Genomic DNA, 8,622 nt, shown 5'->3' with positions numbered 1-8,622 from the left:
TATTAGTTTTTTAAAAAGCAAAAGAATAAAGGTTATATACAAAAGGGACTTGGGACGCCTGGGTTGCTCAGTTAGTTAAGCGTCCGACTTCAGCTCAGGTCATGATCTCACAGTTTGTGGGTTTGAGCCCCGTATCCAGCTCTGTGCTGACTGCCAGCTCAGAGCCTGGAGCCTGTTTCAGATTCTGTATCTCCCTCTCTCTCTGACCCTCCCCTGCTCACGCTGTCTCTCTCTCTCAGAAATAAACATTAAAAAAAAAAAAGGGACCTAAAATCTTTAAGCTGATTCCAAAATTGAAGTGAGGAGAAAATCGGTGGTGAGACCAGAACAAAGCACCCCTGCTTTGGAGAAGGTCTGTTAAACAAGTCAACTGAGGATGGATTGGTAGAGAGGTGTCTATATATACATTTTCAAGTCATTTTTCCTTGTGCAGAATCATCCAGATTTTCCCAAGACTGAATGGGCAGTCCTGTGACTTCATTCCTTTTCTATAGTCCCAACAAGGCTACATGAAGTTCAACTCTTGATTAGTTGCTTACACACAGTTCCTTAGGAGCCAACACAACAGGTGAGTGAGATTTCCCTATGAGAAACAAACTGGCCACCTACAGCAAAGTACCAAAATGGACAAAGTTCTTTGTTTCCTCTTCCTTCCGATTATTATACTAGGTATTTTCTAAGTATTACCTGTAATCATCACAAAAGTCCCACCTTTAGATAAAGTAATTGAAATGCAAAGACCTCATAAGTAGTGGATTAGAATTCGATCCCAGGTCTGTGGGATCCAAATGCCTATTACATTACACATTTGGATGTACTACATAATAAAATCATCATGGGGATATATAAATCTTAATTCAAATATGGCTTACATGGCTGAAAACATTGATTAAATAATAAATCTAGTTTGCGTTACAATTTTGGGCTCAATTCTGCACTTCATTGAGAATATGCAGACATAGGCTGAAATAAATACAGAGAAAAACCAAGCTTCTCTCATGATTGTGGCACTGTTCCTTGTGCATACTGTTTAAAGATATTTTCAAAAACTTAGTTTAATTAGGGGTGCCTGAGTGGGTCACTTGGTTGAACATCAGCTCTTGGTTTCAGCTTAGGTCATGATCTCACAGTTCATGGATTTGAACCCTGCATAAGGCTCTGCAATGACAATGCGAATCCTGCTTGGGATTCTTTCTCTCCCTCTCTCTGCCCCTGTCCCCACTCACTCTCTTTGTCTCTCAAAATAAATAAATAAACTTTAAAAGTAGTAGTTTAATTAAAACAAGTTTGCAAAATTCTTTTATGAATACAATGCCTCTTATATTAGTATGTTACAGGAATATTTTGATTACATAACTTTTTTGTTTATATATGCATGGCTACAGTGATAATACAAAAAGAAGCAATAAAAACAGAAGTAGAAACTTTCTACATTTCCTTTGATATACAATCTTCATGTCTGTAATTAAAGTTAAGGATCTTACATGGCCCAAAATAAGTAAGATCTTTTCAAAACCTGAAGAAAGAGAGTTTAGGATATAATTTAGAACCTTAGAATTCAACTCTTTATAATATACATTAAAAAATAAAAGTTGGGTGGCTCAGTCAGTTAAGCGTCCGACTCCGGCTCAGGTCATGATCTCACAGTTCGTTGGTTCGAGCCCACATCAGGTTCTGTGCTGGCAGCTCAGAGTCTGGAGCCTGTTTTGGATTCCGTGTTTCCCTTTCTCTCTGCCGCTTCCCCGCTCATGCTCTGTTTCTCACTGTCTCAAAAATAAATAAACTATTAAAAAAAAGGTTCACATACTTGTCTAATTCTTTATCTTTTCTGTCTCCCCTCAAAAAAAACTATTTTTATTTTAATTTTTGAAATTAGTAGCCTGCTAGATATAAGGGTTATCTTTATTGAAGTCACTTCTGTGGTTCAAAACCATATAAGTAGGAAAGAAATCAATGAACAGCATTTAAGGCATATCTGCAATGAGCCTATTACTTCTTCAGGGCTATAAAAGTAAAAAAAAAAAAAAGGTATTTGATTGCAGTTAACATACTATTGATTACAATACACACCATTATTTTGTGTACTATCAGGAGAGAATAATAATGCAAATTAAACTATTCAGTGTGTGGAGTGCCTGAGTGGCTCAGTCAGTTAAGTGTCTGACTCTTGATTTGGGCACAGGTCATGATCTTACAGTTTGCAAGGTCTATCCTGCATCGGATTCCTTGGGATTCTCTCTCTTCCTCTTTCTCTCTGACCCTCCCCTCTTCACTCATTTTCTCTCTCTCTCTCTCAAAATAAATAAATAAACATTAAAAACAAATAAACAATTATAATGTTTAAGATGTCAACATTGATTATAAGATGCATCTTGACTTTAGAGAAGTTAATAATATGAAAAAGTGTGCACTTTAGAATTGACAAAATTTGGGGCATTTGAGTGGCTCAGTCCCTCAGGTGTCCAGGTCGACTCAGGTCATGATCTCATGGTTCATGACTTCAAGCCCCGCATTGGGCTCTGTGCTGACAGCTCAGAGCCTGAAGCTTGCTTTGGATTCTGCTTCTCCCTTTCTCTGCCCTTCCCCAACTCATGTTCTGTCTCTCTTTGTCTTTCTCAAAAATAAACAGTTTAAAAAATTTTAAATTGAATTGATAAAATTCAAAACTAAAAATAGATCCTGATTTCCAAGAGCTTACAGTTCCATTTGGGAGGGAGAAATCAATGGAAAAAAAAATCACAGAATGGGAAATCAGTATTTACAAAAATATAGAGGTAAAAAAATAATTCATGTTGTAGGGAAACTTCCTGGCTATAAATTAGGGTATATGTTGGGAATAAAATTTATACAGTACAGTGAGTCTAGGTTATATAAGCTTCAAAAATCAGGTGGAAATGTTTGGGCTTGTAGTGTTTATGAACAGTAAAAGTGACATGATAAGAAATATATTATTATAAAGGCTAAAGAAAATAATCAGAGGACCAATTAGAAAACTAAAGTAATAATCCAGATATAAGGAACAAGACAACTTGGATTACGTTGAAGCCCATAAGAAGAACTGATGGCTCAAAGGACACTTTTTAAAAATGAAAGATATTGAAAAAATGAATATAGAGATTGAACAAAAGTTCATCAAACATGATATGAAAGGTTAAAACAAGGGAAACTTGGACATTCATCTTATGAAGGTTATGAATTAGAGTTTTATAGAGTGTTGAGGAATCCAATTAATTTATTTAGTGCCTGTCATATTTTAAGCATTCAATAACTTTTTCACAGATGGACAAATGAGTGAGTAAAGCCGGGACATCTAAGTTGAATTGAGGCCATTCACATAGAGGTGATGGTCAATAAGAAAATATGAGGGACACCTGGGTGGCTCAGTCAGTTAAGCGTCTGACTTCAACTCAGGTCATGATCTCATGGTCTGTGAGTTGGAGTCCAGCATCGGGTTCTGTGTTTACAACTCAGAGCCGAGAGCCTGCTTCAGATTCTGTGTCTCCCTCTCTCTCTGCCCCTGCTCTGATCATGCTCTGTCTCTCTCTTTTTCAAAAATAAAATAAAAACATAAAAGTTTTTTTAAAAAACTAAGAAAATATGAATTTCTCAAAAGATCCAGTTTAGAGAAATCCCAGTCAAGGACAATGCCCTGGGGGACAAATTTTGGAGGCCTGAAAGGCAAGTGAAATCTGAAAAGAAACCAAATAAGGAGAAGTCATGAAGGTCAGGAGAAAATATGGGTTGTGTAATCAAAGGTCAAATAGAGTTTAAAATAAAAATGTTGTCTAACGGTATGAAAACTTACAGAGAGGCCAAGGTACAGAGAAACAACAAAAGGTAATTTGACATAATAAATGAGATCAACTGGAAATTTTATATAGAATGACTCCATCAGAGTGGTAGAGACAGCTGTCAAATTAGAGGGTTGAAGAGATTTGATGGATTGGAAGCAAAGGCAGATGTAGGTCATGCTCAGAAAGTACTAGATTGTCAATGACAGAAAACTCCCCTTCCATGGCGTTATCCTCAAGTAATGTTCTCTACACTTCCTGCCAGGAATTTATCTTCTTCTAAACATATGTGTGTGTGTGTGTGTGTGTGTGTGTGTGTGTATGTGTGTGTGTGATTATACCTACTATATATATATGATTATGCCTACTATATATATGAAACACATATTTTTATTTAAAATTATAGAAATGGAGAAGAAAACTGTGATCAAATTATTCAAAAATCAGGAATAATATGGATAATGTTAACTAAGTTAGTAAATCCTAGGATATTAAAAAATACTAGTGAGTGTATCTTGAAGTTTAAAAGAAGTAATTTTAGGGGCGCCTGGGTGGCTCAGTTGGTTAAGCGTCCATCTTCGGCTCAGGTCATGATCACACGGTTCATGGGTTCGAACCCCATGTCGGGCTCTGTGCTGATGGCTAGCCCAGAGCCTGGAGCCTGCTTCAGATTCTGTGATTCTGTATCTCCCTCTCTCTCTGACCCTCCCTGCTCTCTCTGTCTCTGTCTCTATCTCTCTCTCTCAGAAATAAATAAAACATTAAAAATTTTTTAAAAAATAAAAGTAATTTCATGTCAACCAAAAGAACACAGTGGGTAGTAACATTATCTGAAAATGTTGTCTAAAGCACTGGAATAAGCAAACAACAGAATAATAGTCAAGAGGTTTAGAAAATGTCTAGGTCATACACCAACTGATCCAATCCAGTAAGGAAACCATCTGTATTTCTGGATATTAGATGCATGAATTAGAAAGCCATAGTGCTTTCCTTCAAAATATGTCTTGGTGTCATGAGTGGAATAGGTGAAGGAGATTAGAGAGCACACTTACCATGATGAACACTGAGTAATGTATAGAATTATTAAATCCCTTCATTGTACACCTGAAACTAATATAAAAATATAACATATGTTAACTATAATGGAATTAAATTTTAAAACTTTTTTAAAATGTGTCTTGGTGTCAACATTCAGCTGGATGACCAATTGGTACAATGCAATATAACATTTCTTTTATTTTTATCTTCAATCCTCTCAATTGAGTCAGCAGTTCCTAGTAACTTTTGCTTCTCTGGAAATACTCCTAAGGAACTATATATTTATGTGGAAGTATCTCTATAAATATTCTATGAGAATGACGAGTAAAAGCTAGAATCACTAGAGCTGAGTATGTAGAAGAAAGTGCTCATTCTTTTCACAAATTGTTTAAGTGCTCACACTGGCAGCACACATACTAAAATTGGAATGCTACAGATAAGCTTAGCATGGTCCCTGTGCATGGATGATATACACATTTGTGAAATGTTTCATGTTTTTTAAAAAACTGGTTATTTAAAGCTATTTGAGATGAGACTATGTAGAGTGAAAGGATTTTTTGTGATCTTTGAGAGGTCACTCATTTGATGATAGTTGTCTTTCAATTCCTAATGCTTAGATTTAAAGAAAAAACAAAACCAAGATTGAAAGCCTTCAGATTTTAAAGAGTTGGATTTAAATACAGTGATAAATAAGTATTTAACATGAGGAGAGTAAGGCATATTGGATCGATGAACTTAGGGGAAAAATGCAAATTTCACAACTCTTTCAGTGCTGAAATTCTAGAAAGCAGAGTTCAAGAGTAGTGAAGTAAAAGTCAGGGAATAAAGGTTATATGGCTAGATTTTTTGCTGATCTCAGTTTCAGATTTTGTTAATTTTCCAAATGAAGTATATATCCCAACTCTAAAACTACAAGCTGCCTCAGTTTAAAAATTGCAGCAAATGTTGAGAAACTTTGCATGACTGGTTTTTTTTTTTTTTATTTTTATGGAAAGACTGTGAAAGATGATGTGCTCGTCTATAGTTGCTCTTTTTGTACACTCTTGTAACAAGTATAGAGTATTTGTCTGCTGATCAAACATGTTAAAGTAGCTGTCTTGGAAAAAAAGCAAACATACATTTTGGTTTTATTTATTTAATTTACATTTCTTATGTTGTTGTGTTTTTGTTTTTTACATTTCTTATCTTTCTCTAAAACAAATCAAGGTGTGTGGCTTTCTTTAAATATACTTTTAAACACATAGGCATTAGTCTAAAAAAATTAACTATGCTGCATAAGAAATGATTTCTTTTTACATAAGTAAATCATCAGCATATTAAGTGCTTGAATGTTCAAAAAGGTATTATTAATCTAGTTCTAGACACTCGTACACTACTGAATTTAGTATCTGCTTTTGTACCCTATACACAATGAAACCATTGAAGTACTTTTCCAAGAAAAATATAAAAAATTCAAACCATGGAGGAAAAAGTTTTCTTACTGGCTAGTGTAATTTTTAAAAAAATCTTTACCATGATGTTTTATATTTGATTTAAAATGATGGAGGAAGGAGGTTATAAATCAAACAGAATTATCTATATGTTGATAAGTATTGAAGCTGAGTGATGGGTACATGGGAGGAGGGTTAATTTTGCTATTCTTTCTCCTCTTGTTTGAAATTTTGAAAATGTCCATTATTGAAAAGTAAACAAATAACTAAAATAAATAAAAACAAATTAACTTTAATCAGAATATTTACCTTTGTGATACTCTGAAATTGGACAATGTCTTTGGAATTTAAGCTTCTTAAAAATTGTATTTATTGACGCAAAAGAAAAAGCAAAAAAATAAAAGGAAACAAAGAAAAAAAATTACCTAGCTAGCTAGCTAGCTAGAGAAAGGCAGGGAGAGAAAGACTAGCCTGATAACTTGCCCTAATATTATTAAACTATTATTAATATCTAATTGCTATTAATATTAATAATATGTTAGTATTAATATTATTGAATTATTTGGGAAAATAACTCAATAACTGTTCTGTAATCTACTCTGGACTTTTTTTACTTTCTTATTTTTTAATGTATTTTATTATTTATTTTTTAAGTAAGCTGTATGTCCAGCATAGGGCTTGAGCTCATGACCCAAGGTCAAGAGTTATGTGCTCTATAGACTGACCCAACCAGGCATTCCATTTTACTTTTTTATTTTTGTATTTCTACTTTAAGGAGGAGTGATGTCTAAGAAGTCTGCTCTCATCATTTATTTTACATGTTAAGTATGTTATTAGTGTTTCAGCTTGATTCAGATTACTTTTACAATGTTTTTAAAAAGTGATTTTTATGTCATTGTACAATATACATTTTAAAATGTATAGAGTTTTGCCAGTCCTTTCACCATCAAAGATCAGCACTGCATAGAGTTTTATTATTATTTTACAAAAGGAGAAGAACAGTATAACTTCATTGTGCATGAGTAGAGGGGCTTGTGTGCATGTATGTGTATGTGTGACTATTTATGTCTTAGTAGCATAGATGACTTCTAACTCACAAGCTGTAGAGTCATACAACGTGTGCTCATCTCCATGGTAACCATTTCTAAGATAAATTCACTTCTGAACAATGATCCCAAAATAGTCTATTACCCGTTTTTGTAGATTTCCATTATAGCAGCAAAAAATAATTTTGAAAAATTTTGATCCATTCCTTAACCAACAAAAATAGAGACAATAAATATATATCAAAATCTGTGAAGAAACTATGGTTAAGTGCAGTAGTAACTTCTATAATAAACCCAAGATTTTGTTTGGTCTCATTTTCATCTTATGGATTATCTGTATTTATGCTTCTCCTGCAACTTTTTGGCTTCCTACATTTTAGCCATTTTCCTTTTTGAGATTTCTTGGCTGTAAAATAGAGAGGAAGAAGTGATCTTCCAGGTCTCTTTCAGCTCTAGGATTTTATGATTTTATGATCTCTCTACTCAGCCTGAAACGTTATAAGAACATGAGCTTGAAAAACAAAAACAATTGAAACCTAAGTCAGACAATTTTTTTCTTCTTACTAGGTTAAATAAAGGAGAGTGAGGATTTTTTAAAAAGAGTTTTCTTTATTTGCAATGCATATTTTTATACTTTTTTAAAAAGTAGATTCCATGCCCAACATGGAGCTTGAACTCACAACTTTCAGATCAAGAGCTATCTGTTCCAGGGCTGAGTCAGCCAGGAACCCCTATAAAGGAGAGTTTTAAAAGTATTTACTGTAACAACTGGATTGCTGTTCCTATAAATTCCAAATTTTTAGTCTTTTTTCCCCCTATATAAGTCGGCTACATTTTCTTAACTTTTATTAGGATATCTTAATTTTCTCAAATGAGAACAAGTTGAATGGAGTTCTTTCATTGGAGAAAACCTTTCCTGTGGTTTTAAGGATGCTCATTTTGCACATACTCCCAATTTTCCTCTGTTGGAGTTTCAATGTCTGAGTCCTTCAAGGGATTGGGGAAGACTCTGTGACCCTCAGATGGGCTGGGTCAGAACATATGTCAAAGGAGGAAGGGTAAAAAGCAGGACAGATTCTACCCAAACCTTTTTAGTTCCTGGGAAATGGAAAGCCGATTGCTTGGGCTTTAGTTTCTCTATTCCCCCCTCAACAACTTCCAGGGCCATTACATTCTCTATGTTCCTAGATTTGCAATGATCGGAAAGAGGCAGGTTCCCTAAACTTTCATTCAGAGCAGACTACAGCAGAATTGTAACACCACATTTTCCTTTGAGAGTAGTCTTTACTTTGGGCCCAACTCCTTTAGAATTCCTTT

At 34.4% G+C, this 8,622-nt stretch overlaps 1 non-coding gene across 1 annotated transcript; it reads left to right on the top strand.

The window, feature by feature from the left end:
• The first annotated feature begins 5,221 nt into the window (after positions 1–5,221).
• On the top strand, positions 5,222–5,328 carry LOC120236712. The gene has a single exon (XR_005529748.1). It is a non-coding gene; the product is annotated as a U6 spliceosomal RNA (small nuclear RNA).
• Positions 5,329–8,622: the final 3,294 nt, after the last annotated feature.

Source organism: Hyaena hyaena, unplaced genomic scaffold, assembly GCF_003009895.1.
Source record: "Hyaena hyaena isolate Hyena2069 unplaced genomic scaffold, ASM300989v1 scaffold_159, whole genome shotgun sequence".
Classification (NCBI taxonomy): Eukaryota; Metazoa; Chordata; class Mammalia; order Carnivora; family Hyaenidae; genus Hyaena; species Hyaena hyaena.
This window is presented reverse-complemented; position numbering and strand designations above follow the sequence as displayed.